We start from the raw sequence: 5627 nt of genomic DNA, 5'->3' as shown, positions 1-5627 counted from the left end.
CCCAATTTATCCCTTCCCACCTCCTTTCCCACCTGGTAACCATAAGTTTGTTTTCTATGTCTGTGAGTCTGTTTCTGTTTTGTAAATAAGTTCATTTCTGCTTTTTTTTTTTTTTTTTTTTTAGATCCCACATATGAGTGATATCATATGGTATTTTTCTTTCTCTTTCTGGCTTACTTCACTTAGAATGATGATCTCCAGGTCCATCCGTGTTGCCACAAATGGCATTACTTTATACTTTTTTATGGTTGAGCAGTATTCCATTATGGGTATATATGTGTGTGTATATATACCACTTCCTTATCCAGTCATTGGTTGATGGACATTTTAAAAACATGGAATGCTTCATGAATTTGTGGGCCATCCTTGCCCAGGGGCCATGCCAGTCTTCTCTGTATCATCCCAATTTTAGTATATGTGCTGCCAAAGTGAGCACTTACTTGTTTTTTACGGAAGTAGATTTGATTTGCAATGTTGTGTTAGTTTCTAGTTACAGCATAGTGATTCAGTTATACATAAATGTTATTTTTCATATTCTTTTTCTTTACAGGTTTTTACAAGCTATTAAATATAATTCCCTGTGCTATACAGTAAGATCTTGTTGTTTACCTATTTTGTACATAGTAGTTTGTATCTGCTAATCCCAAACTCCTAATTTATCCCTTCCCTCTCCTTTCCCCTTTGGGAACCATAAGTTTGTTTTCTATGTCTGTGAGTCTGTTTCTGTTTTGTAAATAAGTTCATTTGTGTCATTTTTTTTTTTTTTAGATTCCACATATAAAAGTGATATCATATGGTATTTTTCTTTCTCTTTCTAGCTTTCTTCACTTAGTATGATGATCTCCAGGTCCATCCATGTTGCTGCAAATGGCATTATTTCATCCCTCTTGCATCATTTTGAAGAAAATTGGTCATATTATTTCATCTACTTATTTCATCCTCATATATTTTTTTATTGTGGCAAAATCACATACCTTTATGTTTACCATCTTAATCATTTTTAGGCCTACAGTTCAGTAGCATTAAGTGTATTCACATCTTGCAACAGACCTCAGAGAACTTTTTCACCTTGCAAGACTGAAACTCTATTTCAAACTATTTTTAACGAGAGACACTAGAGAGCCAAACTGTCTAACCTGTCTGAAAAAAAGATGTGTGCATTCTTCTTATGTCACCGTACATGCCACAGAAGGCGGGGAAGGGACACACAGGTCGTGATTGTATACCTGACGCCAGAAAGGCTCTGTAAACAGGAGGCAGGCTGCGTGTCCTGCCTGGCGGGCACGCTCCTCAGATGCTCGGTGATTACAGGGTGGATGGCACGTATGAATGAGATGAGGTCGTGGCCCTGCAGCCTGGTGATCGTCACCCTGTCTCACGTGGAGTGACTTGTCACTGGGTCTCAAGGCAGTCAGCGGCCCGCTGTGGTCTGCAAAGAATGGAGAAAAGGGTGGTTTAATGTTTAATGTGTTTCTAAAGGAAGCAGAGAAGAGCTTGGAGCTTTTACTGGTTTTCCAATTGACCTGAAGGGTCTTTGACACCCCCCAGACCCCGTCCATCCAGGCTTAGCTGTGGGAACGGCCACAGCCAGGGAGACTGCAATCCCTCAACCCGATTCTATTGGTAGTATTTACATTCTCTGTCCTCTCTTGCAAGAATATTTTTTTGACATTTGCCTTCTGGCAGAGCCAGGGCCCGGGAGTGGGAGTTGTGGGGAGGTGGACTTGGCTGAAAGCGAGGAAGAATGCTCTTAGTCACTGCCATCCAAAAATGGACCGGCCTGACTCAGAAGACAGCATGTCCCCAGCCTGGACAAGGTCCCGGAGAGGTCCCTTCAGGGGAGCGCTCCCTTTGCTGTGATAGCCTTGTGCAGAAATCAGTGACCACCACCCACTTTTGAGCACCCACTCCGTGCCCGGCGCCGTTCTCAGCCCCGGCGAGGGGATGCCATCATTTCATCATCCAGCTGCTCCAGGAGACAGCGCCGGCATCGCCTGTTGTTTCCTCCTCCATCGTGCAGACGGGGACACGGAGGCACACAGAGGCTCCGGGACCTGCCCCAGCTGGTGCAGCTGTCAAGCGAGGGAGGCTTGTGACTGTGTCCCCGTGACCGTGTCGAGGGGAGGGTCCCACGCCCCAGCTGTTGTGTGCTTAAAGTTGCTGAAAAGGCAGTCAACTCAGCAGGAAATGTCTGGTTAGGAGTCAGGAGGGCTGTTCCTTCCAGACTCCACAAGGCACGGGGCCTGGGATCACTCAGGACAGGGTACAAGTGACACGCGGACTCCAGGGCCCGGGGCTCCCAGGCCCCACGTCCAGTTAGCAATGCCCTCCTTGACCCCCGGTCTGTGAACTGGCTTCTTGCCCTGTTCCTTCAAGTGCATCCTCCAGCGTCAGGAATCCATCCAAGACTTCTCCCCCCTGCCCCCTCCCACCCGGCGGGCTGAGTCCTCGCCTGGGTCATCTGCCCGGGACACAGTTTTTCTGATAACGCCTCTGGGGAAGCCTTGGAGTCTAGGCATGAAGCCTGGGTCTCCCACCCCCAGGGAGAAGTTGCTTACACGTCTAATCCACATTTTCCGAGCATGGGAATAAGATGCCAGTTTTAGAAGATCACAGGGTGCTCACTCGGGAAGTGGCCGAGCATGTGGCAGCCTCTGTGGACAGCGGTCGCCTCCACCTTTTCCTCCAAGGACTGAGGGTGCTGTCCTGAGCGCAGCCTTTGGTGCTCGGCCCCCAAGGGGTCTTCTCCAAAACCGCACGTGTCCCCCAAGTCCCAGGAAGAATGCCCTTCGGGATGAGTTTGCCGTGCGGGGGGAGTCGGGCAACGGGCTGCTGCACCGGCTTGAGCCAAGCAGTTCCTCTGAACAATTCTCTGACTCAGAAAACCCGGTCACTCTGAGCTCCAGGACCTGCTGTTTGTAAAATGAGAAATCACTAGAACATCCCTAAAACTCCTTCTAACTAAAGTGAAGTGTTCTGGTTCATGACCAAGGTGGGGGGAGGAAAATGCGCATGTGATAAATAAAAATCTTTTCTGCAGTGGACCAAGAAAGAGGACAGAAGCATTTTGCCCCCCAGGTTAGCCCCAAGCTACTGCAAGTGTGCCATGCACCTGCCGGTTTCCTGCGGCTTTTCTTTCCCCAAATGGGATGTTTCCTAAGACCCTGACCAGGGGTTCCAATCAGGTGAATTGATCTAGAGGCTGTAACTTCACACCATGAGGCTGCCCCCCGGGGGCCTGGCAATCTTAGGCGTTTATGAGACAATTAGCTACAAGCGAATACTTCTCACGCGTTATCCATGGTTGTGTTTCCTTGAAGGAGTATAAAATGGGTTAAAATAAGGTCTCTGATTTTGCACTTGGGAAAACTGATGTGCAGGAAGGTTGGGTCATTTTTCCAGAATGTGACAAGAGGGAGAGAAACTTTTTGGCAAGTGCTGGGATCTCCACCCATCACATCTTTGAAGAGAAGAGCATTGCTGCCTGCTGTGCCTCAATTATCTGCCCCCCAATTACTGCACCTGCTGTGCAATTAGAACAGATTCCTGAGCGCTGCCATTGAACCTCTGTCTTCTCTCTGCCTTTCAAGACCCTTGGACCTGCAGGCAGACCTTCACTCGGGGCACAGAAGGAAATTCCTCCGGTGTTAATTTCACCGTGTTAGGAAATGGCTTGGACCAGGAGACGTAACAGTGTGTGTGTTTTTAACTGTTTTAAGCATCTGCTGTTATGACACAATCTTTAAAGCCTTTTGTTAATTTTTCTGGTGACTCTCTCCCCCTTACATTCCTTCCCCACATGTCTGGCCCTTTTCCTGAACCAGCCTGACAATCTGAAACAATAAGACTTCTGAAATCCCAACTGTTCTTCTTTCCCCAAAGACGATTTTGTTCAGTGGGGCCCTGTGAGCTGCTTTTAGAACATCGGCCTCTGGTGGGTAACAGACAAAGAGCTGCAGCCCCGCTTACAATGAAAGACAATTCATCAGGTTGGAAGGAAGGACACCAGATAGAAACATCGGTGTCTGGATTTCATTAAAACCCTCTCCCACGATACAAATCAAATGCAGCCTTGGGGGAGGGTGTAGCTCAGTGGTGGAGCGCATGTTCAGCTGTGCCTGAGGTCCTAGGTTCAATCCTTGATACCGCCACTAAAAATGATACGTAAATAAATGAACCTAATTTCCTCCCCCTCCAAAAAATAAAGATAAACAGATCACTGCAGCTTTGAGTGTAGGAAATACTTACCACGCTAGAGAAATCTCACAAGCAAACACTGCTGGACCCATGTTTGCTAACTTCCCATCCCAAGTTTTTTTTCTTTTTTTTTCAATTGAAGAATAGTTGATTTACAATGTTACATTAGTTTGTTTTAAAACTTACTGACATATTTAATGAGGTGATAATACTGTTGCTTAGACTACATCCCACTTGAGGGAAAAGTAAAATAATTTTAGGGGATTTCAGATTTGAGTCTCTCAGGGGTGGAAAACTGCCCGTCACAGATCTGGGTTAGAGGAAAAGGACTTGGATGCCAGCTGTGGGTCGGGCTCCCTACATGGGCTGGGACGGGCTGTGAAGCCCAGGAAAGCTTTTTCTTGGATGTGGCAGGATTGAAGGGCTCCGAAGGTCTCCTTGGGGGGAATTTTACAGCATCCAGGACAGGGAGCTTCCGCTGCATGTGTATTTTCTTTTCTGGATGACCTTGGATTTATGTGATGATCTGGAAGAGAAGACCTCAGACACCAATCTGGAATATGCTTACATCTTTTCTAAGCCTATTTCCATGGTCTTTTGGAGAATGATAACTATGTATGCTCCAGTGTTACGAACCTCACATGGTTCTCCATCTGTAGCCTGTGGTGGGCCCCAGGATCAAGGCGATGTTAGCTAATTTAGGATATGATGCTAAATTAAGCCTCATGTTTTAATCCATTTCCCAATAATAAAAGAAAAAAATTTTTAAGAGCAAAAATCATGGGACACTGTCACAGAGAGGGTTCCAGGAGTTTTATGTCCTCCTGACCGATACATGGCCCTGCTTACTGTGCCCTGCCCAGTAGCACAAGGGGTGTCTCCTACCCTCTCCTTTCATCATCCATCGAGCCCAGGATCTGAGACGCTGCCCAGTATCTCATACAGTAAACCGGGTGGTGGAACAGCACGTCAAACATTGATCCCCCTCTGTTATTTTCCATTGCTAATGATTATTTTAAAATTTTTGTCACCAGGAAACTAGAGGATTCTGTATCTCCCACTCTGGGTTTTCAGAGCAGAAAATGAGCCTTATCATGAACTTGGAATCAAAAGATGCTTTTAGAGCTAGAAAAGATCTTGAAGGTTGTGTTGCCTAATCTCTTTTCACAGGTGAGGAAGTCAGGCTTGGAGCAGGTGACGTTGGGCTCAGGCTGTGGTGGCCGAGCCCACGGGCCTCGGGATGAGAGGGAGCTCGCCTTCTGCTTTGCAACATGCAAAATGCACACAGCTCTAAGATACAGGAACCTGAATGCATCAGCCTGGGCAGCCTCTCTAGCGGAGGTGAGATGACACACATGGGAGGGGGGGAGGGTACCAGGTCAGGATGCTACAGCACGTGTGGGGCCCCAGCACAAAATGACAGCGCAGTA

The 5627-nt window shown here is 47.2% G+C and overlaps 1 non-coding gene across 1 annotated transcript; it reads right to left on the bottom strand.

The window, feature by feature from the left end:
* Positions 1–329: 329 nt before the first annotated feature.
* LOC123617610 (U6 spliceosomal RNA) lies at positions 330–436 on the bottom strand. The gene has a single exon (XR_006725782.1). It is a non-coding gene; the product is annotated as a U6 spliceosomal RNA (small nuclear RNA).
* Positions 437–5627: the final 5191 nt, after the last annotated feature.

This window comes from Camelus bactrianus, chromosome 13 (assembly GCF_048773025.1).
Source record: "Camelus bactrianus isolate YW-2024 breed Bactrian camel chromosome 13, ASM4877302v1, whole genome shotgun sequence".
NCBI lineage: Eukaryota > Metazoa > Chordata > Mammalia > Artiodactyla > Camelidae > Camelus > Camelus bactrianus.
This window is presented reverse-complemented; position numbering and strand designations above follow the sequence as displayed.